We start from the raw sequence: 27747 nt of genomic DNA, 5'->3' as shown, positions 1-27747 counted from the left end.
CGGCCCCCATCGGCACGGCCCCGGCTCGGCCCCAAAGGCGTTCAGCACCGCCAGAGATACGCTCAGCCCAGCCCGAGATCGGCCCCAGATCAGCCCGGCCCAGCCCCGGCTCGGAGCGGCCCCGGCCGGGTCTCCGGGAGCGGGAGCGAGGGGTGCGGGCAGCCGGGGTAGAGAGGGGTGATACCGGCAGGGAGGGGAAAACAGGGGGGAAAGGGAGAGGGAAAAGCGGGGGAGAGAGGGAAAATGAAAAGGAGAGAAAAAGAGAGCAATAGAGAGGGAAAATGGAGAGAAAAATGGAGAGAGAAAAGGGAGAGAAAAAGGAGAGAGAAAGAGATGGGGAAAAGGGACACAAAAAGGAGGGGAGAGAAAAAGAGAGCGAGAGAGGGGGAAAAGGGAGAGAAAAGAAGAGAAAAAGAGAGCGATAGAGAAGAAAAAGGGAGAGAAAAGGAGAGAAAAAGAGCGATAGAGAGAAAAAAGGGAGGGAAAAAGAGAAATAGAGAAAGAGAGAAGAAAAAGGGTCATAAAAAGGAGAAGAGAGGAAAAAAGAGGGGGAAAAAAGAGGGCAAAGGAGAGCAAAAGCAGGAGAGAAGACGAAAAAGAAAAAGGAGAAAAAGAGAATCAGAGGGAGGAAAAAAAGGAGAGGAAAAAGGAGAGAAGAGGGAAAATGAGAGGAAAAGCAGAAGAAAAGAGGAAAAAGAAAAAGGAGGAAAAGAGAATTAGAGGGAGGGAAATAAGGAAAGAAAGAGGAAAAAGAGAAAAAATAGGGGAAAGGAGAGAAAGTGACAGAAGAGGAAAAAGAAAAAGGAGAAAAAGGAGAGAAAAAGAGGAAAAAGAGAGGGAAAGAAGAAAATAGAAAAAGAGGGGAAATGAGAAAAGGAGAGGAAAGAAAAAAATGGAAAAAAGAGAAAAATAAGAGAAGGAAAAAGAGAAAAGTAGAGAAAAGAGAAAGCAGGAAAAGGGGGGTTAGAGAGACAAAGTGAAAAAAAAAAGGTGAAAAAAGAGAAAAAGAAAATGTGGGGAAAGAGGGAAAAGAGAAAAAAGGAGAGAAGAGAAAAAGGAAGATAAAAATAAAAATACAGAAGAAGAGAGGGGAGGGGAAAAGATGATGAAAGAAGATAAAAAAGTGGAGGGAGAGAAAAAATATTTTAAAAGGTGAAAAAGCAGGAAAAAATATGGAAGACAGGAAGAAAATTAAACAGCATGTCTATGGTTGTTTTCTATTTCCATTTGGTTTTTTCCTGCCACAGTAAAGTATTGAGGTAGACAAGGCCAGGGGAGGCAGCAGATCTCACCTCTGCTCCCTCCCCAAGGGCAAGAAAAACTAACACCAAGGAAAAGCAGCAAGAAGCCAGGGAGTCACTGACTCCAGGTGAAAATCCCCTTCCTTGCACGGCTCCTGCAAGGTGTGGGAATCAGAAAAATAGAAACTTCCACAGACACTGAAGAGTTTGATCTGCAACCTTAGAAGAAGCTTGGATTAATGTGAAAATACAATACACAGACATTAAGCAGAAAAATCATAAACTGATGTTTCTATAGTTGTAAGGAAGAACATGCCTTAAATAAGATACTGTATTGATAAGATGGTGAAGGGTTTATAGAGTAGGAAACTGCATTGATGAGCTGGTGAAGGGTTTATAATGTAGGAAATCGTATTGATAAAATGGTGAAGGGTTATAATGTAGGGGTGTCATTTTACAGAGTAACTAAGAGTTTACAAGTTTTAATAGAAGCATATCTGTGTACATGTGATACTATCCCATTAGATAAAAATATCCACAGTGCGGCAGAAATAAGTAAAAGTGATAGCTTAGAAAACCAAAATAATCTCTGTGACAACTGTCTATTAGTTTAGAAAGTTATACATTACCCTGTAACGAAGAAACTTGTGACTGCTCTTGAGCTGTGGTTGACTGCTGCTCCTTTACAATCTCACAGCCTCTGAGACTGATGTTTATCTGGGCAATAAATGGTTCCTAGCCCAAAAATAGTCCCATGCCTTTATCAGAAGCAGCAACACTGATTCTGAGGGAAAGGGGGGTCAGTCAGGCTGTGTGTCCCAGGGAAATGCTGGGACTGATGTCCATCCACCTGCCCAGCCCTGCCAGCAGCACTGACAGCTCCCAGGGGTCTCCACCTGGCTGCTCCCAAAATTCCAGGTGAGCTCAGCCCCCAAACCCTCCCCCTGAGCCCACACCGACCTACAGCTCCTAAATCACCTCAACAGGGCTGAGCCACTGCCCAGCCAGCACATGCAGCTTAGCTGACACCTCTGAACCACGACTTTTTGGAAGATACAGGGCTCAACTTCAGCCCTTGAACCTGTCCCAAAAACCACATAATCCTACATCCACAGGCAATTAACAGGACAAGGAGAAATGGCTTCAAACTGAGAGCAGGTTTAGATGGGATATTGGGGAAAAAAATCTTTCCTGCGAAGGGTGATGAAGCCCTGGCACAGAGAAGCTGTGGCTGCCCCATTCCTGGAAGTGTTCCAGACCAGTTTGGATGGAGCTTGGAGCAGCCTGGGATATTGGAAGGTGTCCCTGCCCATGGCAAGGGGTGGCACTGGATGGGCTTTGGGTTCCTTTCTGGTTTGGGTGCCAGGGAACAAGAACAGAGGGATGAGTCTCCCACCATCCCATGTATTGTATTTGTGGGGTCCCTCGTGGCGGGAAGGGATGATGAATTTGATTCCATGTTCTCAGAAGGCTAATTTATTATTTTATGATACTAGATTACATTAAAGAATACTAAACTATACAGAAAGGATACTCACAGAAGGCTAAAAAGCTAATAATGAAAACTCCTGACTTTTTTTGGAGCTCTGACACAGCTTGGCCAATGAGTAAAAACGACTCACAGCAAAAGCCAATAAAATACTCACCTGTTAGTAAACAATTTTAAAACACATTCTAAAAAAGTAAACCACAGGAAAAACAAATCAGATAATTATTTTTTACCTTTTTCTCTGAAGCTTCTTAGCTTCCCAGGAGAAAAATCCTAAGCAAAGGGATTTTTTAGAAAATATGAATGTAACACCCATGGATGGAAAGGGTGGGATGTAAAGTGTCTCATCTCCCTTCCTGACCCCTGCTCACCCTGGGTGAGGTCCTCCCAACTTCACAGCTGTTGGTGAGCAAAGTGTTTCAGCATCTGCTTGAATTCTGAGTGCTTGCCCAAGTCCATGGATGTTGGTGGGATTGAAGCACAGTGATGTCAGAGAGTGACAGGATTAGGTTTAAAAATAAGCAGGGACTGAAGAACTTGGCTGAATCAGGCTCTGAAAATCCTAGGGAGGAAAAAAAAACCAACCAAAAAACCAAAAACAAAACTAAAGGCACCCTAGCAGCACTCTGATCACTTGGCCAAAAAAGCAAGTGGAGTGGTTTTGCTTTACTTGGTGTGCCAGAAAATAACATCAAAAAGTGCAAAGTCTTCCTCAGCTCTCCAAAAGTACCAGCCAGCACCTGGAACCACAAAGCTGCTGCGAGTCCAGGAGTCACAGGCAACCTCCCCTGTCCTGCACTTTGCCCAGGGCAGAGCCCTCACTGCCCTCTCTGAGTTCCTCCTTTCAGGTGTCATTTTATAGGAGCACGTTCCTCACAGGAGAGCCAGGGCCAATTCCCTTTTAGCTACAAAAACTGGATTTTGCTTGGTGCTCGGGCATTAAAAATCTGCATGATGCAAAACCACCTGCCTAGAACAGAGCACGCAGAGCTGGGAACCTCAGATAAATAAAAAAAAGGTCGAGCTGCTGCCTGCTGCCTGCTTGCCATGATTAATTGGTGTCTGCCACCAATCCAAGCAGGTGATCCAAGAGATGTGATGGCAGATTGCAGCTGCCGTGCCCGGCAACTCCTTGGAGATGCAGTTGTCCAGGTGATCCATCACTTACTGAAAGGAGACAGGCTGGGAGAACTGGGATTGTTCAGAATATTCTGGGGAGACCTTAAAGCACCTTCCAGTACCTGAAGGGGTTCCAAGAGAGCTGAAGAAGGATTTTGGATAAGGGGAAATAACTTCTCACTTCCAGAGGGTGGGGTTAGATAGAAGAAATCCTTCCCTGTGATGGTGGGAAGGCCCTGGCACAGGGTGGCTGCCCCTGGATCCCTAGAAATGTCCAAGGCCAGGCTGGACAGGGCTTGGAGCAACCTGGGATAATGGAAGGTGTCCCTGTCCATGGCATGGGTGGAATGTGATGAGCTTTAAGGTCCCTTCCAACCCAAACCATTTTATGATTTAGGAAAGCAAAGCTCTGCAGTTTTCACCCTGTTATGGAGGAGTCTGTGGCAACATGTCAGTGTTGGGCAAAATGCAGCACTGAAAGCCAGATCATTATTTAACTGCTTTGGTTTGCATTTATGTTTTGTTTAACTGTCTGAACTACAGCAATATGTTGTTTTTTTTCTCCAAAAGCACAATTTTTACTAATGGGGTAGGGGAGAGAAAAAATCCTGAATTTCTCTGAGTCCTCACAGCTTTTCCTTATTGACTTTGAGAACACAGGCTGAAAGCACCCTCCCTTTCTCTTCAGGCTTCCCTTTCCAGCTGGGAGGCAGATGGAAGCTGACACCCAGCCCTGCCTACTCAAATCAACAGAGAAATTAAAAATAAAAAGTAAAAAACTCCAGTTGGCAGCTTTGTGTGCTGGGAAGACACAGGTTTGGGAATGAGAGAGAAGGCCAAGAAGGCAAAGTGCAGATTCTGTTGGGTGGGGGAGCATTCTGATTGCACAGCAAGTATGGGAATGGGACAAAGGGGAAACATTTCTCCAGTTGCACAAGAGAGGGTTTGCGTGCAGCAGGAGTGAGGTGGGAGCAGCCTCACACACACACACAGAACAGTGCCAGGAGCTCAAACACCCACCCAGCCACACCAAAACCCAGCACAGCCCTGGAGGAAGGCAGGCTGTGATCCATGAAGTGTCCAAAGGGGAAACCCAGCATCCTGTGCTTCCTCTCTCTGCCAAGACAGCCAGCCCTGTGTCCTCTCTTGGTCGTGTTCCTCGCTGCATTGCTGGGATGATGGATGGATGGATGGATGGATGGATGGATGGATGGATGGATGGATGGATGGATGGATGGATGGATGGATGGAGGGGTGGATGGAGGAACAAGCCCCTGTGCTAACAAAAGGAATAAAGAGATGACTGCGTCAGGAGTCACCTCTAGAACGGCAGCAGAAAGGAAACGAGCGGCACGTTTCCAGCAATGCTGCCCAGCTTCACTTCCCCCAGCAGCAGCAGCAGCAGCAGCAGGGAACAATCAGGGCATTTAGTGCCAAACCCTGCCCGCAGCAGCCTCAGGGAAGCCCCAGGGCTGTTCTCCTGTCCGGCTCCATCCTGTCCGGTCTGGAACAGACGCACGATGAGGAAGGCAGGGGGAAGAGAGCAGGGAGAAGCAGCCTCCCATTGCCAGGCAGGAGAAGTTCATGTGCTCACAGGCAGCTCCAGGAAACCAGAGTCCTCCTCTGCACAAGGATGGAGTGAGCTAGAGGTGCCCCCAAGCTGAGGAAGCTGCTTAGGGGGTAGGAAAGGCAGCACTAGAGAAACTGTGGCAGAAAGAAGCTGACCTCTTAAAAGTGGAGAAAGAAGGAAGAGAAATGCACAGAGAGGCTGCCAGGGCAACCACAGCCCATTCTAGGGCAAGGCTCCTGCTTCCCCTAAACCACTAAACCAAGCAATAAAAGAGAAATCACAGCTCAGGACTTCCCTTCCTCCTCCACAGCACCCACCTGTTAGTTCAAAGGTTCATGAGATATTACATTTTTATCGCAAAAAGCTGCTTGGGGGCTCGTTTCCATCTCTGCTGCAGCTCCAAGGCTGCATTTTCAGCTTCAGCACCACAACAGTAAGGACCACATTGAAGAGGAAGATTTTCCAGCATAAAGCTGAGCTTCTTGGGCTGTCACAGGCCTGCAGCATCTGTGGTTTGAGGCAGCACACGCTGGAAGCTTTGTGAAAGCTGCTGGGAGGGATCTGTGTTTTCCAGGCCCTGTCCGGCGCGGGGACGCTGCCGTCAGCTCTCGCCTCCTGACAAGTGATGGTGAGCAGCTCTGATTCAGAGAGACAGCTCAAAGCACACAGTGCTTCACGTGGCCCTCTTCAGCTGGGCCACCCAGGCTTTTAACCATTCTCTGGCTTTGTCCACCCAAAGACAGAATCACGGAGTTGTTTAGGCTGGAAAATGCTTCCGAGATCATCGAGTCCAACCTGTGACTGATCCCCACCTTGCCACCCAGAACACTGAGTGTCACATCCAAGCATTCCTTGGACAGCCCCAGGGATGAAGGAGAGAGACACAGCAGGAGAAAGGTTTAAGGTCGTGTCCACCTGCATGGCAGGGCATTTTCTGTCAATCCCAGCAAGCTTTCCCAAAGCCAAGCAATAATACTGCAACAGTTCCAGCAGGATCCGCTGAGGAAAGTGCAGGCAGAGCAATCAATTTGCTATTTTCAATGTAATGAGAGCTTTCAGGAGAAATCAATTGGTGGTGGAATTAGGAATATGACCTGTGTAGCCAGTAATTATAGAACATGGGTCTCCCCTTCACAGTTCATTTCCATCTTACCCTTTCCACTAAATAAAGGTGTTACCAATGGATGTTATTTGCTGCTTCTTAATCTGCTGTCAGAGGCATTACTGCCATTTATTTGAGAGCGTGCCAGAATGTGACCATGAGGAGGATAACATCAAACCCTGAGCCAGAAATCCTGCCTGGAGCAGCTAAGCAGGCAGCAGAGAAGATTTTTTCAGAGACACTGATTTTTACATAAACATTATTCAAAAACTTCTCCTGTCCTCATAGCACACTCTCGGAATAGCAGTGAGATGTGAACATGGCAAGGGTGGGTTTTGACAGGAGCCATGCCATGGAAATCTGCATCAGCAGCAAGTGGCAGGCTGGGGACAGAGAGAAGAAAGCAAGGAGCTGGAATTAAGATGATGGGATCCCCCCCACCTTCACTTGCTTCCATGGGAAAGAGCCCTGTAGGTGTAAAACAGCTAAATGTTACAGGCCGGTAAGAAATAAAAAAATTCATTAAATCGTAAATCTTTTGGAAAGGGGATCTACTGGGGAGATTATATTCACTTCTCATGGACATATTAATTCAACAGTGGCATATCATATTGTTCTCTGCAGGGGAAAAAAGACATATTGTTTTAAAGTCTGATTTTTCGAGCAGTCCTTGAGGAAGGAAAGCAAATATAATCTTGGCAAGGAAAACCGAGCGCACGAGCACCGAGGAAGGGACATTAAACGCAGGGCCCAAGTCCCAGCTGCTGAAAGTCAGCGTGGTTTGACTGCAGTTCTTGGAGCTGAGCCCGTGCATGGGAGCTGAGAGTGAAGGTCACCTCCATTTAGCCACAACTCCTTGAAAATGTTAAGTAAGTGAACACAAAGGGTAATTTTTTACTGTGAGCAGTCACTGTTTGCCCACCAGCAAACAGGTGAGAAGACAAAGACATTGCAGCTGCTTTCATCTGACATTTGGTGGTTGGGAACTGTCTGGTCATCTCCTTCTAGATAAATTCTGGCTCAGCAGAAGTGGAAATTGCCAAGCTCTCCTGGCTCAGTCCAGCCACACACTCAGGACTTCAGAACTCAGTAGCCACCTGCAGAACATGGGCTCTCGAAAGCCCTGCTCCAGCTGCTGCCCAGCCTAGGCTCCCTCCATGCCTGGTCTCCATTCTCCAGGAGGCTCCAGTGGCACGTGCCAGATGCTCCTGCTGCAGATCCAGCCCCGTCTCCTGCCTAAATTGCATCACATGGAGGCAGATAAAGCCCTTCCTCCCTGGAGAGACCTTTCCTGGCAGACACCTTGCACACAGCAAGTGGGGCTGGCTGCAGGCCCCTTTCCACAGGTATGGTCACACTCCACCTTTGGCTTCCCACCTGTCTCCTGGCCACACAAATTTTGTGTTGCTTTGAGAGAGGAGCATCCCTGCTCCCTTTTTTGCTCCCTGCCTGTCTCCTGGAGTGTATTTTTTCTTAGGGGAAACCTGTGGATTGTAGAAAAACACCTCAGGGAACAGCTACAGGAGGGTTTTCAGCAGACACACAACTCAGTGCACAGTAACTGCTCGTGCCCATGGCCTTCCCCTTGCCATCCAAGGGAGTTTTATTCCAGAGGAACAAGGGGAGAGCACAGCTTAAGCTCCCCACACAAGATAGTGGGGACCACAGAGCGGCTCTTGCGCCATAAAACAATCGATGGCTGTTTGACCCCGTCACACTCTCAGCCAGCTCAGGCACAGATAACCCAGCCTGAGCCATCAGAAAAGATGGGATTTGCTTATCACTCAGACTGCACAGGCCACTCTGCCCAGGAGAGCTCACACATACAAGCTCCTGCAGGATTTCTAGCTCTCCACCTTCCCTTTGCCTGGCTCTCACACTGACAGCTTCCCCAGCATTCATCCCAACGAGGTGTGAAATTTGAAGCATCACCAAAGTGCACACAGGGCTGTTCCTAGGTAATTACACGAGCAGATAAAGTAAAAAAGGGCTGATGAAACATTAACCACGAGCAGGCAGAACAACAAAGGCAGTGCACCCGAACCACAAAGACTCTTAATGCAGCATTAAGTCAGCTGGACCTTGGTTGTGTATTTGCCATGTGGATTCAATACCTCCTTGAGATGGAAAACGGGAATAAAGCCCTATTTTTTCCACACCTGGGCCAGGCTCCTAGTTGAAACATGCAGTTCATACCAGCCAAACACTTGGACATTTAATTTCTGTTGCTGAGGTCCTTAGCAATGGCTTTAGGTTCAAGGTACACAGGCAGCAGCTCATAGCCCAAAACCATAGGAAGCCAGAGAGGTTTTAAACTACTCCAATTATCCAATGTGAGCATGAGAAGGAGGCAATGTGGGCTTTAGCTTCTGTCCAGGGCCCCTGGAAACTTAATCCTAGCTGATTTGGCCATTTCTTTTCTTTTTTTTTTTTTTTTCCATAGAAGAAATAAACAGTCTTTTGTACCAAACATAAGGCTGCCTTATTTTGAAGGAAGATTTATCACCCAGGCTAAATCCATGAGTTCATTCTGGTTTTGTCCCAAATCTTCAAAGCAGTGTTTTACACATCATGACACAGTATCAGCTGGTTCTGCCCCTGTGCCAGGCAGTCCCCAATAGACATCCCACTTTTCTTTATAAAAAATAATAAAAGAATGCAGACCATCTCATCAGTTGTTTAAAGCCTGCACAGCAAATTCCACACAGGCATGTCAGAGCCATGCAAACACATCCATAAGGACTGGCTTCCCTGCAGACCACAAACACCAGCAGTGTGTTGGGGCTTGGAGTGACCTGGGGGTGGAACAAGATGAGCTTTAAGGTCCCCTCCAATCCAAACCATCCTGGGGTTCCGTGGTGTGACACTGCTCAGTGGAGGGAAGTGACTGATGGGTGACAAAATCTGCTGAAATAAGGATTGCTCAGTGCCTTCCCTGCACCAACAGGGGCTCTGTTGTGCTGAGCTGAAACCTTGAACTCATTACAATGTCACTCTGTCTCTGGATCCCATATCCTGTGGGGGAATCTTCTGGGAATGTATTTTGGTTCAGACTTGGGTCAAGGAGAGTTGACTTGACCTGAAAATAAATCCAGGCGATCTCGAGCTGAAGAGCCATTGACTACTGTTTGCAATACAATAAAGTGAGCAGATCAAACTGGGCTCAAAGCCAGGCTTAACATAAATCCAGGCAAAAGGGGGAACAAGAAGATGCATTCACCACCACGACAAAGGGGACATTTTTTACATTGGCACAGCTCAGAGCAGCGACTGAAAAGCGCTTCCCAGGCAGCATTTCAGTGTCCCATATGGTGTGTGCTGCTTAGCTGTGCTGGTATCTCCAACAGACTGGCAGCCAGATAAGAGTTACACCACTTGGGTGTGTGTGAAAAAAAGAGGTTGTGGGATTTTAAATTTTTTTTTTTCTTCTCACCATTTTTAACGTCACTAGCAGGAGTTCCTCTGCTTGCACACAGGGCAGCTTTTGTGAGAGGTATTTTATATGGATCCCCAAGGAAGGGTCTCAGTGGCCGGGCTCTGAGCTATATTGTGTGCACGTGTGTGTAATAACTCTCTGCAGCTTTTGGTTTACAGTCCAGGTTGTAATAACTCACTGCAGCTCCAGGATGAAATCTTCTCCTGGCTCACTGTACCACTACCTTCACTGATGTTAGCCTTTCTCCTCTTCCAGGAGCTGTCAAAATGTTTGTTGGATAAAGCAAGTTTTGATCCAGCTGATAATTCCCAGATCCCTACCCACATCCTCAGAAAAAGTGGCCATCCCCCCAGCTCTCCTCCTTCCCAGGGCTCAGCTCCACAAGCAGCAGCTTGATCCACCAGCTCTTTGCCCACAACACAAACCCCACTGAGCACATTTTCCAGCTCCTCAACGAGGCTGGTTGTCCAGCAACCCCTCAGGAGGATCCTCTGCCCAGCCAGCAGATCAAGCACAGTAATTTGGCCATTTTCCCAAAGTTCCAACTTTACCAGCAAAGCTATCCCACAAGGATCTAAGGAATGCATCCTCCAGGACAAGCTGTGGGTGATGACAACATCTAGTGATGCTTGGACATCACCTTTTTCTGTCCCTCAGAGCTCTCCTAGCACAAGCCTTTACACATTTCCAACCTAGAGCAGCTGGTTCATCTCTGGATAAATATTAAATGGAGTTTAGTCCTTCTGCTGGCATTCATTATCCACTGCATTTTACAATGAGGAGCTGGTCAAATCCCTGCAGCTTTCCCAGACAAAACCAGCCAGGGTTTCAGGAGATGCTTTCAGGAGATGAAGGCAGCCTCTGTGGGAAGACATGAGCGCCACATTCCTCATTTGAGTGCAACTATTTCTAAACACAGCTCAGGGAAAGCTGCATATTTATTTTTTTTATTGCATTAAAACCCATTTTATTAACCAACCGGTACTTTAATGTGGATGATGCCTTTGTTTATAAAATAAATTATGCTGTTTCCTCGCATCTCCCACTGTGATTGCACGATTCCTGGTCAGATTGTATAATGTTTGATCTAAGAATGTATAAACTCCACTAAACAAAGCTGCAATAGAAAGTTGAATAATAAGTCGAGACTCCAGCCTCTCTCAGGAAAAAAAAAAAAAAAAAGGTGAGTTTGACAAAGTAACATGCTGAGAGAGCCTGGGAATCTTTCTGATGGAATAAAGTATTTTAAGAGGGGCTGAATATTCCAACTCAGCATTTCCCATCTGCACCTTCTAAAAGTGACAGGAACTTCACCCCTGACTCAAGCAAAATCTTCACAAATTGGGATTTCTTTTACAACTGTGTGAAAATTAACACTTTCACTTGCAATTAGCAGCATCACAGCCCTGCTCACACTTTTGCTGCAGAAACAAGCTGCACATGAATATTCACAGGCAGGCAATGCCATCTCGAGGAAACCAGTGCTGGGGAGGGCTTTACCTGTCTCTCCTTCAGACACAGGAAGGGCACAGATCAGTCTCTGCACAGGGGTTCTGCAGGTGGTTGCCACTGCTCATCTTGGAGAGCTCTGGGACAATCATGGAATGGTTGGAAGGGACCTTAAAGCCCATCCCCTTCCACCCCTGCCATGTCAGGGACACCTTCCACTGTCCCAGGCTGCTCCAAGCCCTGTCCAACCTGGCCTTGGACACTTCCAGGGATCTGGGGGCAGCCACAGCTGCTCTGGGCACCCTGTGCCAGGGCCTGCCCACCCTCACAGGGAACAATTCCATCCCAATATCCCATCTAACCCTGCCCTCTGGCAGTGGGAAGCCATTCCTCCTTGTCCAAAATGTCCTTGTAAAATCACTTCTCACCTGAGAAGAATTTGCTCTGCTGAGGCAAGTCTAGGCATTATGCACGTGGAAACTTGAATATTTTTTAATGGACATAGCTTTCCTTCCCAGAAAATACTCATCATCACAGTAGCTGAACTTCTCAACCCCTCTGTGTTTGCAGGACCATCTTAACACTCCTTTATATAAGTCAGTTCCACTTAGAACAGCAAAAACATGAGCAAAACCAACCTGGAGATTTTCCAGCCACCAGGAGAGGTCCCAGCAAGGAGAAGACCTGCCCAGTCCTTATCCATGACCTGCCCCTTCCCTGCTCAGGTGCCAAGTGCACTGCAGCCACAGCATGAGAGTCCTTTGTGCACAGCTCACACCACTAAAACCAGCTGGAAAAGAGGGAGAATTATTGATTTTAATATCATAAGCTTGACATTGAGGGAGTTAAGCAACTCTTTTCAATGCAGCAGTCTTCAAAGCAAAGCTGTGGCTATTTCAAATCCATCTTTCCTGGCCAGTGCAATAAAGGCTGAAGGAGCACAAGAAATGCAGGAAAGGGAAGGCTCTAAGGAGGAGGAGGAGGTGGGAAAAGCTCCAGTGCTGCCTCATGGATAGTCCCATTTCACTGTTTGTGGCCAAGCAGTGAAAGCCAAAATTATGAACTCAGTTACCAACCAGACCTGGAGCAGAAGCTGTGCCTAGAACTTTAAAAATCCAAGTGAAATGTCATTCCTTGGTGGTGTTCCATCCTTAAGCCAGGGTGAAGTCATCCCCAGGATCTGATGGGTGGTTCCATGACGTCCTGAAGAGCCAGAGGCCACCCTGCTCCACCCTTTCCAGGAAGGATGGGCCCATCCTCTCCTCTTTCTGCAGGACCTTCCCTTTCCAGGGCTTGCTCCAGCACCTTTCAGCTGCACCAAGGCACACATAATTAAAAAAGTGCTGGTTTTCCACTGTCAAAGAGAAAAAGGAGGTTCCCTGAGGCTGCTTTCCATTCTCTAAACAGCCAAAAAAGTTGTTCTCCACTATAAAAGAAATCTGGAGCTGATCTGAAGCCCATCAGTGGAAATTTGTGGAGTCCTTGCTGTCCTCAAGGAAGCCAGGAGAGCGGAAAGCAGAGAGCCACACTCCTCAGAGCTTAAAATATTTACTTAAAACTGGATGCCAGGAAGGTGAACCAAAATGATGCTTGAAAAGACAGAGTGGCTATTTAAGGGATGGAAAGACAGGTTGTAATTATAGGGTCATGGGATAAATTTAACATGGCTCATCTGAAACAAATTGAGAACTGATTAGGCACCCAAAATGAAACAAACACCTCTAAGTCCTTTATTAACTCTTGCTTGGAGTAGCAGAGGAAATTCAGTTTGAAAAGCAAATGCCTTCTCACTTTGCAGAGAATTTTATAGGGATGAATCAGGTACTAAGGTTCTTGCCAGCAGTTGTTTTGCTTGGCTGCCTTAAAAGCAAACAAATAAACAAACCAAAAACCCCCAAACAACTCCTTGATTGAAACTTCAGGCTAGTCCTGGAAAACTCCCAGCCCACCAGTAGAGCTGCTGGGGAGTGTTCCAACAGGCAGGCTTTGGGCAGAAGAAAGGTTTTCTGCCGAGAAAAAAAAAGTTGAATTTCATGGACATATCGTCATGGAAATATTTTCAGTTTTCCAGCAGGATAAAAATTGAAGGAACAACATCTTAATTTTCAAGGTTAAGTCATCGTTTGGTCTAGATCAGCTGCTGTTCCCCACCCTTTGTGGGTGAAACTTTCTGCTGGAGTTCCCTTAACATGATTCATCCAACCCTCTCCCAGGAGAGACATTGCTTCCTTGGCATCCCTCCTGTATCCTGAGAAACACAGTCCAGCCAGAGGAGAATGGAGGCAGCTGCTCCAGGCTCTTGCACAGAAACAGGAGGACTTAATCATGCTCTTGACACGAAAAAGAAAAGGATACATTTGGTTTTGAACCAAGCTGCAATGACGAGTCAAGCCCAGCGCTGTAATCAGCACACGCCCACCGCTGCCTCCAGGAGCGAGGCAGGGTAATTTATGGGTTATTACAGGCAACCAGGGGACAGCAGGATTGCCACCAGGCCAGCTGCCACCTCTGCCAGTCCCTCTAAATCCTCTGGATCCCCCAACAAGCTATGGATGGCCAGATGGATGAAGGAGAGGGCAAAAGGCACTCCCAAACTGTTCTGCAAGACCTTCACTGCTGTTGAGCAAGAGGCCCACACATGATGATTGCTCTTGCAAAACAGACATTACACACACTTTTGGGGCTTTCCCAGGCTATCAAGACATTTTGGCTCATCCTTCAGGACTTGGCATGAAGTATTTATTAGCACAGACAGGTGTTTGGGTAGCAGGGATGGCCAGCCATGGTAGGGCAAACATCTGGTGCCCACGACCAGTCCCTCCAGAACAGCTCCTCGGGCCCTGGCCATGCTGGGAAGTCAGAGCAAACCAAAGATGGATTTAGGGCAGTCCCTGGCACTCAGCATTGGTCTCACAGTGTGTTTGCACAGAGCAAAAGGTGCTGCTCACTGTGTTTGGGCTGTAACCATCAGTAACTCCTGGGCAATCTCAGGAGTTCAGGGCAGGTCAACACGCCATGAACAATTCCTGTGCTCCAGAGATCAACATTCAGCAGTGACTGGTGTTTACTTCATACCCTGAGTCATACAACCACTGTTAGCTCTGCCTCAGCTAATTTAAGCAGACAGGGGTATGCTGATGCTATCTCAACACCTCAAGGCTTGTTTTGTCAGAGGACCCCCACGCCCTGCCTTACCTTCAAAGATTTGCTGGCATTCAGCCTGAAGGAGCAGTGAGCTAGAAATCGCAACGTGGAGCCAGAAATAACTATTCCTCTCTGTTTACTCACTGAGCTGCAGTCTCTTGGCCTTCCCACTCAAGGAAAACTTATCTTTGTAAGATTTCAACCAGCATTTACATCCCTATAACAAATCCACACAGAACTTGAATGAGCCAGATTAAATGGCTACGAGTGTTTTCGAGGTCATTGAAGTCAACAGAGCAAATTTCCTGTTGGGCTTCTCTCAAATAATGGAAAACAAAGCCATTTATTTACTCTCAAAAAGTATCTGGGATGACATAAGCCTGCTCTCACCAGCAAGAGGCAAGTGGGGCTTGTAATCCCTTGCATACGTTTGGTCATTGAGGTCTTCCCTGAGCTCCAAGTGGAACTTCACACTTTGGGACAGCTGCTTTTGGAATCCTTTAGGACATGATGCTACCAGCTCAACATCCAGCCTACCAAGTACTTAAACAGAAACAACACTGCTGAGAGTGAACAGGATTCAAGAAGCAAAATTACCATGTCTAAAACACCTTTTAGGTGTTTCAAACCCTCCACATGAGTTCAGGAAATTCTGAGGCTCATTCCTACCTTTTTTTTCTCCTTCCTGCAGGTGATGTGAGGGTTTTCATGTGAGCCTGGTACATGTCAATGCCATCTGTAAGGACCCTCATTCCTGGATATTCACCAGTGTTTTGCTGCACAGCTGAAAAATGTGAGAAGGAATAAATTATGAAGCATCTTGAGCAATCATGCACTCCTATGAGGCACTTAAGATTCTTTTAGGAAAAATGTACAACTACATTACAAAGCCCCTTGTTCTTCAAAGTGATGCTGATGCTGCAGAAAATGATAAATCAATACTGCAGAGGGCTTTCAAAACTGCTTGTTCCTTAGGGTTTATGAGGGGGCTCTGATGTCCAAGTTAAACGTAGGGGTTGCATGCCTCCAAACCTATGTTCTTCCCTTCTGTGGGCTTTAGGCTGCCAAATCAAATGCAGAAATAGCTTCAAAAAGGGTTCAGAAGATGTAGGCGCACCCCAAGAAGCTGAGACATTGTGCCTGCTCTTACAGACACAAAGCCATCTGAAGTACTGAGGGGCAGCAAAGCTTTGACACACGGAGAGTCACGAGCTGCTGGTGACACGGAGCTATTGGCAGCTGCCCAGCTCATTATGCCCAGCCATCCTTTGAAGGCTATCGTTCTGTGGAACAGAAATCAATACCCCACACACTGCTATGAGCTGAGCCTGAGGCTGGGACACTGGATCACCGGGAAAGCAAGGAAGGGGATAACACACAGGGAGCCAGCACAGCCTCGCCTGATCCTGAAATATGGAGTGAAGAGGGGCAGCCAGGAACACAAAACCTTCAGGTTCCTGCTGCAGGGAGCCTGGTTTGTGGTCCCTCCACACACAGGCAGGTGCTGCTGATGGGTCCTTGCCATCTCCCTGTGTGGCCAGGCTGATGTCATCAGCCCCGTGTCAGACTGAGGGCTTTTACAAACACTGCCTCCGCTCCAAACCCACCATCACTTGCTACAAAAGCACTCCTTTATCTTCACAACATCGTCCCAAATTGCACAGGAAACACACCTTCCAGAGGCACATTTTCATATTGGTCACCCCTGGGGATCTGTGTCAGCAATGGATGAAGAAAGGCTCTAAGCACATCCGACAGGATCACTGTTGTCCAAGGCTTTGGATCTCTTTGTTGCCCTATCAAGACACGGCTCCGACCCGCTGGGCTCGTACCCCTCAATGCCAGGGGCTGGCTCCAGCTGCTTTTCATCGCTGTCTAAGAAATTATCACAGGAGACTTCATGCAATTAGGCCTCAAAAATGGGCATGTCAGTCCTCCAGGGGAACTAAGCCTGCTTCATGAAAGCCACTTCAGCCTTTGCTTTCGCTGCACAAGGTGGTTTTTTTTTACCCTGAGGATTTCTATCAAAGCGAGACACTAGTCAAGACACAGCAAGCCACTGTAGTTTTTACCTCTTTGTAGCTTATCAAGGTGAATGTCAGTGGGAAAAAAAATTTTAAAATCTCAGAGGTGACCAGGCACAGAGATGGCCATCTAAAGTTACATACTTTGGTACAAGATAAATAAAAAAAACCCACCCCTCTGTTTTTAGTAAAAGCAAACCTGGTCTGTCTCAGCGCCAGGACTCTGTTCAGAAATCAGCGAGGGGAGCGTAATGAGCTGCACAAAGGCAGACCTGTCACACCTCGCTGCTCCTCCCTGCAGACTGAAACCTCTCTCAGGATGCTCAGCCTGCCTGAAGGCACCTTCCAGCCCTCGTTCCTAGTGTCCTGGTGCCTGGCCTGGCACCAGGGTGTGTTTCAAGGCCATGCTTCTCAGGGTGGCTCCGGCGTCCTGCAGGATTCAAGGCACAGGCTGCAAGCTGCAGGTCCTGCACACAAGGAATACCAGGGGAGGATGGATAGGGATAATATTTGTTCTGAATGTGTGTGCTGCAAGAGCGTGCTTCAAACCCAGCTGTGCAAACAGAGAAAGCAAGGAGAGGTATCTCTGGTGAAGGCCAGCTCTGTGTGGAAGGCTCTGGACAGCACAACTCCTTTTTCCTCCTCCATCCATTCCCAACCCTCCCTGATCTCTGCAGCCTCTCAGCTTCAAGACACACGTGGGGCATCCCCAGAATTAAAAGCCTGCCATGTTATGATTGCTTTAACGAATCCCTGCTGAAGCCAGGCTGCTGCATCTGGCATGTTCAGCCCACCTGGACTGGAGCTCCAAATCAAGGTGATGCTCTCGTCTCAGCAGCCCACGTTGAAATCCCAAGGCTGACAGGATTAAGGAGAGGGGACAGGAGTTGTCACTTCACCACTTCCCTTAGCATCTTCCTCTGAAGAGCTTAAGGCTTCTTACACGGCCAAAACGTCTCCTGCATTTTCTCTGCTCATGAAAAGCAGCAACAAATTGAGACAAGGTGAAGAACTGAAGATTTCAAAAGTTGCAGCTGACATTCCCACTGGAGAGATCCAAGCTATTCCCAGAGAATCCAAGCTATTCCCAAGAGGGAAACAGTTCCATCTTGAGAAAAACCCCTACATCTTGCATTTTGGCTGGGCTGGACTCCTATAACATTTATTTTCACTGGCAATTTTTGCCTATGCAGCACCTGCTCACCCAGACCATCCATCACTCTCCAGCTACCCAGGCATTCCAGAAAATAAATTGGATAAATGTGGTCCAATCCTTCCTTTTTTTTTTTCCTCCTGGAAATGACACTTAATTCCACACTGAAAACAAATAAAAGCTGAATATCTTTCAGTGTGAATGACTGCAGGATTTCACTGCAGATGTTTTAACCAAAATATTTTCTAAACATCTTCACTCAGCAAACAAGGACTGAGCCTGTAACTTCTTATTGTGCTTCACGTTTTTATTGTGTCTCTGAAATGAAGACATCATAAAACAAGTTAGTCTTGATCCCTTTTTTCCTTTAACTCTGTGTTCATGGGAAGCAACAGGATGAACTAAAATACAAATTTACAGATAAAATTCATATTTAGCTTTATGGAGAAATAAAGCTCTTTATTGCTGGACATTTTGACATAGATATTTCCTTACTGTGGCTGATCCAATCTGCAAAATTTCCTTTCATTTTCAGTCTGGATATAAAATGTCAGTGATCCAGGGGATAGAAATATTTGTAAAATGTCAAATTTTTTCCTGGCCCTCACCAACACACAGGAATTGCCAGAAAACAAGCTAGAAGATGAGGAATTGATTCTTGGCTGAACTACAATTAAGTTGTAGCTTTGCCTTCCCTTCCAGAGCTTTATTAGGCAGATTTTATTTGATGAAATCAATTATACGGCACGCTGGAGATAAGTTAGGGAATTAGCTTTGCTTATGCTAATGCCTATCACTCCGGGGTGGTTTTGCCTGGGAAGGAGGTGTGGAATTTAATGTGATTTATTTAGGAACAGGCCTGATGATTCCAGGAGGGGAAGATGGCTGCAGGGAGGAAAGGTGAGGGCAGAGCTCCTCAGGACCATCACCTGTGGCATCTGCCCATTCCCTAACATATTCTTCCCCCAGCACACAGAAGTCCTGTGGACATTTTGAACACTGGAAGGGGCAGGGAGATGTCAACTCCTTCTGGAGCTTTTGGTTGGGGTGGTTTCACCCCTTGCTGGACTAACTCTTGGCTTCCTTATTTCCAGTTCTGTTAATACAATACCAGCACTAGAATAATGCAAAAAGGGCCTGACAGAGCCTGTGCCAGTGGGGAGAAATTGCTTTCCTCTCTTCTAAAAATAGGGCACCCACCTTAAGCCAGCTCCAGGTGCTAAGGGCACAGATTTTCACTGTTGCTATTAACCTATCTCATCTTGAGATCCTTTGGAATTAAGCACCTCTGCAAAGGAGGGAAAGCCTTTCAGTACCCATTTGACACTGGACAAAATCAAAGGCAAGTCCAAAGGCTTCACCTGATTGCAGAAGGGGACAATTATCTGCTAATGATGGTGCCTGGAAGGCACCTGATGACACAGAGCTGGACACAAAGCTTAGGAAGCACAACTGGTGTGAGTGCCACCTCTCCTTCCAACTGCACCACTCAGACTGGGAATAAACTGGAGACACTGGTGGTAAGAGGGCCTGACTGGATTTGACACAGAAATCTCTCAAAAATTGCTCAAGTGTCCTCTTGCAAACCAAGATTTCGCAGGCTTCCAGCACTTCTTGATAAAGCAGCACATTTCCAGAAAAGGCAAAACCAAGTGAGCAAAGTCAAACCCAAGGCTTTGTTTGCTTTAGAGCACAGGAACCAGCCCTGAGGAATGAAACCTTATCTGGTGCCTCTAACAGGCTGGATCCCTGTCTTTGCCTTGCTCCCAGGTTTCCTCCACACAGGCTGGCCTCTGAAGAGTCCTCCTGTGGCCACATGAAAGGCTTTTCACACCCCTGCATGGCACCAGCCTTTAATGCAGCCCAAAAATCAAACCCACTGCTAGATCCCTTCCTGCTGGATCAGAGCTCAGGCTGCTCAGCCTTGGGTCCCCAACATGCAGCCTAAATGTACCGTGAAAAAATCTGGAAACGGAGGCACTTAGGCTTTTAATAAATGGAGATTTACTTAGTTTGAAGCTCAACATCAGATTTCTGCTGTACTTAAAGTAAATACCATCCATTAATGAAGAAAACATGGGATTTTTTTTTTAAATAAAAATAAACACACAAGAAATTTAAAAGCTACAGCTTGTAGCTTTCTAAGGATTGCTTTTAATAAATTGTACATGTACCCACTCTCAGGCATGGAAATGCATTTGACTGGGGAAAAAAAATGCCTGTCCCAGAGCTTTTTCTCCAGTTTGATAGAAGTGCTGCCAAGTTCAGGCTGCCCAAAGTGAGACACATCAGGGATGTCCCTACAGCTTGGCACTGTGTGGGTCCCTGCTGGGGGCGCATGGAGCCACACAGACCAAGCACAGAGCAAGGAGCAAGGCTGAGAAGGTGATGGAAATCTTAAAAAAAGGGGAAAACAACAACCAAAGCTTTCTGATGATTTTCCCAGCTGATATCAAATACCAGCACCAGCTGGTTGCTGGTGGATAGAGTCCACACCAAAGTGAGGGGTCTGGTTTCTGTCAGCCACAGCAACAGCGAACGGGCTGAGCCCCACAGAAGGGCTGCAGCAGTTTTTGGGGAAAGCATTCCCAAGGAAAGCAGATTCTCCTTCCCACATGCCAGCCAGGGACACCTGCTTATCACCAGCACTTCTGTGGTGACCAAGGATGGCATGTGAGGGCACACAGTGCCAGGGGCTGGTGACCACAGAGAGGGAGCAGGCACTCCTGTGTCTCCCACAGCAGAAAGTAACACAAATCCCCACGGACTGAACCCATTTACAAGTGTTTTAACCTCATTTCCACCACTGCATTCCCCTTCCCAGGCTTCCCCAGCAAGCACAACAGCAATTCCCTGCTGCCATCTCCGTGACCTTTCTGTTGTCCTGCTCCCCCACCTCTACACATGAACGTCACCTGGAAAATCCAGTCCCAGTCAGCTCTCCCTGACCTCTGCACCACACAAAAATTCCTCCTGCTAACATCAGACATGCTTGAATTAGCAAGGAAATGAAAACAAGCCACAGGAAAGGAGCGGGCTGGGGGAAAGGTGGGGATGGAATGCTAAGCAATCATGTCACGTCACGGCTGGCCACATCCCGATAGCCGTGTCTGAGGGCTCCTTGTGTCAAAACAGCCCAGGAGCAATCCTGCCCAGCCAATCCTGCAGCTCTTTGGGCTCTTTTTGGGACACAGCTCCTTCAAGGCATTGGCACCCAGTGGCTGCACATCCCAGAGCTGCCCTGCTTTACACCAGGAGAACCCAGAAAGCACCCAAGGCTCAGCCCTGGAAAATCACCACCACTTTAGGAGATGTTTTGCAAAGTTACTGTGCAGCTGGGAGAAAGGAGCTTGGAGAGGAATGAATTAATTTTACTTGGTATTAGAAATTTGCAAAGTTCTGATAAAAGTCATGAAAATTGAAAACAAAACCCACAACAAAAACATACCAGTGTTGTTTCCAAAACAAGCTTGTTTTCCCTATTGCTGGTTCTAACAAAAACACCAGGAAATATTCCAGCAGTGGCACAAGCCACTCCCTAACCCACCTCATAAAAATGGCTAAAAGTGAGAAAATAAATTCATTTTATTTTCATCCAATATCTCCTCAGCCTCGTTTTTGCTCGAGCATCCCAGGAAACAGAGTAGAGGTGAAGACAACCCTTTCAAGGTTGACCAAACTGAGGCATTGAAGTTTCTTTAATTTACCCAAGCAGAACCATAATCCCAACATATCTGCATATGAAAAACTGTCTCCCAAATTAATCCAGCCATGACTCTGTGGAGGGTAGGGAGAGACTGTCATTATATTGATGCATCTTTATATTTTATAGTTCAAGGAGGTATAAAACTGTTTCCAACACTCATTTTGCCTTTTTCATTAGTGTATTTTTAATGCTGTGATGTATTTTTCTCGTTGATAATGCTCTTAGAAGCCCATTTCCTCCAAGCATCCCTTTGGAAGAACATGAGCTGCAGGAGCAGCAACCACAGCCAGAAGAGCTGGGATCCTGAACACTCAGGTTGGGCTGCAATAGCCAAAAAAAAAGAGAAAACCAGCAGTGTCTGGCTCTTGGTAGGTTGATTGAGAAATGAGGAGGATTTGCTTCCCAGGACAGACTATTTGCTCCCCACCACATAAACTAGAAATGTCTTTATATAAAGGAACATTTATCAGTTCTTCCTGAGCTCTCCAGATCTGATCACACTGCAGTACTCTGGTCTTCAATGTGATATGGAAAGAAATAAAGTTATATGGACAGAAATTAAGTGACCACCTTCAAAAGAGCTCCACAGGTTATAACCCTGGGAGAAGACAGCCCAGGAACATTAAAGATCAGACTTAAATCCAACGACTCTAATGAAATTGTGTAGCTGCAGATGTGACTCCCTCCTTAACACACTGGACCAAATTCAACTCTGCTCCAACACACCCATGGCTCCCATCTCCAGCCTTAATGAAAGCTTGTCCATGGTTTGAACCCAGCAACAATTAACCTTGACAGGGGGAGATAAGATTCAAGTTTCAAAGCACAGAGGGTTTGCTGGGGTTTTGTGCGCTTTCATGAGGCTCTGATTATTATTTTAATGCAGTTGTTTGTGGTTTAGTTTCCTTTCCTTTTCTTTCTTTTTTTTTTTAACTCCCCTTAATGGTAACATTGAAAAGATAAAAGTTTATGCACTCGTGGCAGGAGCCAAAGGATGGCCCATGTCCAACCTACCTCCACCCCACCGCACTCCTCAGATACGCTTCCAGACAACGGGAATCAGACAAAGAGGTGCTGTGGAGACTTCAGGACTGACTGGCCTCAGACTTTTTGGAAAAGGGAGAAGAACTCATTAGGTTAAAGGGAAAGCCAAAAGTAGTTGGGAGAGTGCATTTTTTTAGGGGCCTAAAGTAAGAAGCCAACAGATCTCCACGTACTTCCCAGCAGGAAGCCTGCAGTCATCCCCAGCACTGCTGATAGCCCCCCGTGCTTGGCAAGGTTCCACCCAACCATCTGGAGCTCATCCACCAAGGTGCAGCTCTGGGGGAGGAGACAGAGGGCCTGGCAGAGGTGTTCAGGGAGGAGGAGGTCAGGAGGGGGACGAGGGCTTTGGCTCCTGAGCCTCAGTGTGGTTTCTCTGGACGGCAACTGAGGGTCAGCTTTTACCTCTTTGTAGCTTACCAAGCTGAATGTCAGTGGAAAAAAAATATAAAATACAGATTTTAAAAAATGAAAAAAAAAAACCAGCTGCAGCTGGTGCAGCTGCCACTGGTGTGGAGAATCTGAGGATAGCCAGCAGTCAGTGCTGGCAGCAGCATGGAAACCCTCCCAAGAGCTGGGCCTGCTGCACTTTCATCGGTGCCATCACCACTCTCACCTGGCATGCCCAGGAGCCACAGCAGCTCCAGCCTCGTGCAGCAATTCCTGCATCCCTTCTGCTCTTCCCAGCTGATGTTTTGATCCTGCTGGTGCCTTCAGCAGAGCTCCATCCCACTGGGAGCCAGGAGCTGGCTCGGTGCCTTTGAAGGCAGCAGTGACGCTCAGCCTCACTGAGGGCTGCTAATGAGAGCCTGTTCTCTGCTGAGGTGGAAGTACAGCTCTGCAGCCTCCACCAGAGCTCTCCAGACAATGCAGCCACGGGAGGTCTTTCAGCAAGAGGAGAGAATCAAAGCTGGGGAGCGACCTGGTCAGAGCAGCTGGGGAAGGAGATGCAGGGGGGAGGTGGGAGAGAGTGGGCACACTGCAAGCGTTGCAGTTTTCATTTTCTTCCCGTGGCCATTGGGCAGCAAAGAGCAGTGGCAGGAGAGGTCAAAGGGGCTCTCACCATGGGCAGACATCACCTGGAAGGGTTTGCCACCTGTAGGGCTAGCAAATGTGCCAGCAGCATAAGAGAGAAGCAAACTAGAGTGCAATATATACTGTTTATGTCTAGTGTCTCCCGACACACCTATGCACACTTGTGTCCCCCCCAGCTCTGCATTCATGCTGCAGGCACTGAAACCACTCATTAAGTTGAATACATGAACTTCCCTTCTCTCACCCTAAGGCTGACCTAGAGCACACCTTGCTGGAGGTGAGGGGAGCAGAGAAAAGGAAAAGTAAGCAGAGGAAAGAGAATAGGACAGGACTTTTGCCATGAGACCACCAGTAGATCACATAACCACCTCCCACTGCAGCAAGGAAAAGACAGCCCAGGCTGAGCTTTTCCTTCCCAACACATACCTCCATGCTAAGGTGAAGCTGCCACATTCTCCCCATGGGAGTCCTTAAAGATGCAGCTCACTCACCTTTTCCCAAAAACAACTCCTCAAGCCTCATGCCAGTGTTCCCAGATATTTTGTTCTTTGCTGGCAGGCTGTAAGCACACCCATCTGTCTCCTTAAAACTCCTGCAGCTCTCTGCCCTCGTGCTAGGAGTGACCACTAACTATCTGATGACCACCCCTTGAGCCAGAAACCTGGGAAGCACTTTTTCCAAGGGCTGTTAGGAGCCCAGGAATGGCTTTTAAAGCATGTTGCTCTCACTGAAACTAGCCAAAGTTAGGGCACAGCCTTTTTTTAAAGAGCAGTCCCACAAGGCTCTGCCACGAGGATTTCAGTCGCTGGGGAGAGGAGATTGCAAGAGCCAGGGATGCTCCTAGCCAGGCCCTGCAGAAAAGATGCACCTGCAGGCAGAAGTCAGGCTCCTCCCAGAGCCCAAACCAGCACCAAACCCACAGCTGAATCACATGTCTTCTTTCAGATTTTCAGCCCCTAGATCAAAGGACAAAGCCACAAGGGCACAGTCATCTGTCTGACCTGTCCCAGATTTTTTGAACTACCCTAGAAAGCTACTTTAGGCTTTAGGGGAAAAAAATGCTCTTGATAACACAGAAAGCCAAGTTTTAATATTGTGTGCATCATGGTGTGGCTCACAGCAGGGCACCAACTTTGCACAAAACCTAGTTCAGGGGGAAAAGTCTTTCTAGTAGCCCAGGAGCCTCTAAAAAGGGGGAAAAATGGGGCATTACACCTCCAGAAAAACAAGACACACTGACACACTGACTGCTCACAGCTTCCAAGCAATAAACGAGCCATGGGCAGCCTTGATTTTTAACAAGACATCACTAATGGTGTATTCCAAACGCTCCTGGGGCCAAACCACCAATCCAGGACTGCTTAAAAATCCCGCAGCTTGTGAGACCTTGCAGAGCAGCGCTGCGAGGTGCTGCCGAGCACGGGATGGTTCAGCCTTTGCCACATCCTTCCCTGCACGGCTTTCAAGTGCCAGCCAAGCACGGCGTTTTTCCTGCTGCTGGGTGATTTCAGATCCTTGACCTGGCAATGGTATCACATCTGCTAACTATTATCAGAGGGGAGAGAAAGGCTTTCCCCTCCTCACTTCCCTGCTCCAACCCCGCGCAGCACCGTGTTGTGTCTGTGAGAGCTGAAAGCAGCCGAGCTGTAATTCAAACAAATCAGATCTAATCACCCTTATCAGAAGGGTGATAAAATCAGCGAGGCTGAGAGGCTGCAAAAACACGAGGCAAAGAGGTATTTCTTGATGGGCATGGAAAGCCAACACCTCTGAAGAGCTGTTTTCCCTGCAGACACATTGGATCACAGCGGGGCATTGCTGAAGAGAAGTGTCTGTGCCGGTTCCCTGCCATCTTTTGCAGACCTAAAAAATGTTATTTCCCAAACTCTGCTGATGAGGAGGGCCCTGAGACACAGAGGGCTGCACTCCACAGTCCCCCATAGCTCCTAAATTTTGGACAGAGCAGTCACAGTCACTACAGATGAACTGACACCGTGCAAGCCAGACGCTCAAAAGGTGCAGCGATGGTCCCAACAAAACTTGGAGACAGATCCAGGTGCTGTGGAGGTGACCACAAGTCCTACTTTGTTAGCACAGCTCCCCAGCCCAGAGCTGGAATCTGGCACAGGCCCAGAGCTGAAGATGAGGGTTTCCTGAGTGTCAGACCCCCTTCTGGAGGACAGCACAGCCCTGGATGCTCACAGAAGCACAGTGGGGCTCTAAGGGTCAATGTGCACACAGCAACATCCCACAGCTGGTTCTCTTTGCCTGGCCACAATCCCAAACTGACCATCTCAGTGGCCCTGTACCACAACAGGAACAGTCCTTGGCAGCTTTCCTGCCTTGGGCTGCCCAGGCTTTGTGAACTGGCCTCTGATGAGATCCTTCTGGTTAAGCTCAGCTCCAGAGGAACCACCTGGAGCCCTTGGCCAGCTCCAGAAGAACCTCTGCCTTGCTCTGACTCACCTTCCCGTGGCTGAGGAGCCTGAGAAGCGTCCAGGAGAAGAGCCTTGTGCAGGATGAGGCATGCAGGGGTGTGCAGACAGACAGGGAACTTCCTGACACACAGCCCTGACCTCGCTCCAGCCAGTGTGATGCAAAACAAAGCTCCACTTACCCACTAGCAGGGGATGTCACGCAGTGATGGAAAAATGAGGGCTGGCAGAGACCTCAGGGGGTCACCTAGTCCAGCTCTGTGCCACGTTGGAAGAGTTAGCACTGTATTATCCCCGTCAGGCACACATCTAACCTATTCTGAAAGGCCTCTGGTAACAAAAGCAACATATTCCTGGCTTTTGCTATTTATATCCTGATTTTGAGCACTGCTTGGAGAATGGAGGGCACAGAGGGGAATTGCTGCATAATAGCTGGGAATAGCTGCATAATAGCTGAACACTGCATTACTGAAATCTTGCAGGACCCCGGGGGAAGCTGCTGAATAGATAAGTACATCTCAGTGCAAAATGCAAGGGCAGGGCCACCAGCTAGGTGACAAGTGCACATTGGAGTGCCCCAATCGGCCTGGCCAGGCCACCTGGCAGGGTTGTGACACCTGGCACAGCTGCCCAGGGTGGTGGTGGAGTCTCATTCTCTGGAGACATCCAAACACACCTGGATGTGTTCCTGTGTCACTGCTCCAGGGGGTTGGACTGGAGAATTTCCAGAGGTCCCATCCAACCCCAATTATCCTGACCTTCCTTCAGTGTGCAAGGTGGTCTCAGAGCTGCCTGGGTCCTGCAACCTTTGCCTCCCACAGAAGCTGTCCTGACATCCTTCCCAGGGATTAAAAAGCCAGGCAAATAAAGAAATAAAGTGGTGTTCTCAGCTGCATGGGAGAGGGTGTCTCTGCAAGATGGGGGTCTGGGCATATTGACACAAACACGCAGACTTTTCAAAAGAAGAGTGGAAACGCTTAGCACAAAATCCCATTAGCAAATAACGGGATTTCTGGGAGCACCATCTGTGCACCACATTGAGCACCCGCCCCGGAGCACGGAGACCCAGGCACGTTGCATATGGAAAGCCAGACAAAAGAATACACAATAATACACAAAGGCAGGGAAAACACATATAGCACGGGGAAGAAGCCAGAAGAGACTTTTTCCTCCCCATCCTCACAACACCCAAAATCCCATTCCCTTCACAGCCTTCCCAGCGTGGCTCCTGAGGCACCTCACGTCCCTTTGTGCCCACTGTGAGGCCCCGTGATGCTGCCACAGAAGGGGAGAAAGAGCTTTGACCTGAATGGGAATCAGCTGACAAACCAAAGCTGTTGAGTGTGAGGTGACACAGAGGTTTAGCCTTAGAGATGTTTTTTTTTCCCCCCTCGGGTGTTTTCCAGGGAGGTCTCCAAGATTTCTAAGGCAAGAGATTACCTGGAAAAGGCTCTGTCTCATCCGTGAGCTTCTTCAGCTCCACTGCAGCGGAAAAGTCCAGAAGCAGCCATGCTGGGGTAACTGAAAAAAAAGCAAGAGAGGATTGATGTGAGTGGGTTTTGGAGAGCAAAACAAACCCAACTTTACAAGTTGGCAGCTTGAAGGAGACCTCTTGAATGACACTCGAGCACCCTTTCTCCTCTGCACTTCCAAACGTCTCTGTCCGCTCTCCCAAGGGCTCTTCAACAGCCTCCTCCAAAACAGCTATTACAGCAATTACTGCAATTAATTGATTTGCATATCCCCAAAGCCCCATCATTAGTGCAACACAGCCAAGCGTGTTAGTGTTTAATAATATCAATC

The 27747-nt window shown here is 47.7% G+C and overlaps 1 protein-coding gene across 1 annotated transcript in view; it reads right to left on the bottom strand.

The window, feature by feature from the left end:
- ACKR3 (atypical chemokine receptor 3) overlaps positions 1–27443 on the bottom strand; it is a 32919-nt gene extending 5476 nt beyond the window's left edge. Inside the window, exons 1-2 of the mRNA XM_031063817.1 lie at positions 27385–27443; positions 15220–15334 (exon numbers count right to left, since the gene is read on the bottom strand). The gene's annotated coding sequence lies outside the window, so the exon portion shown is untranslated. The remainder of the gene's footprint in view (positions 1–15219; positions 15335–27384) is intronic.
- Between the last annotated feature and the right edge of the window lie 304 nt (positions 27444–27747).

This window comes from Geospiza fortis, unplaced genomic scaffold (genome assembly GCF_000277835.1).
Source record: "Geospiza fortis unplaced genomic scaffold, GeoFor_1.0 scaffold179, whole genome shotgun sequence".
In the NCBI taxonomy this organism is placed as follows: Eukaryota; Metazoa; Chordata; class Aves; order Passeriformes; family Thraupidae; genus Geospiza; species Geospiza fortis.
This window is presented reverse-complemented; position numbering and strand designations above follow the sequence as displayed.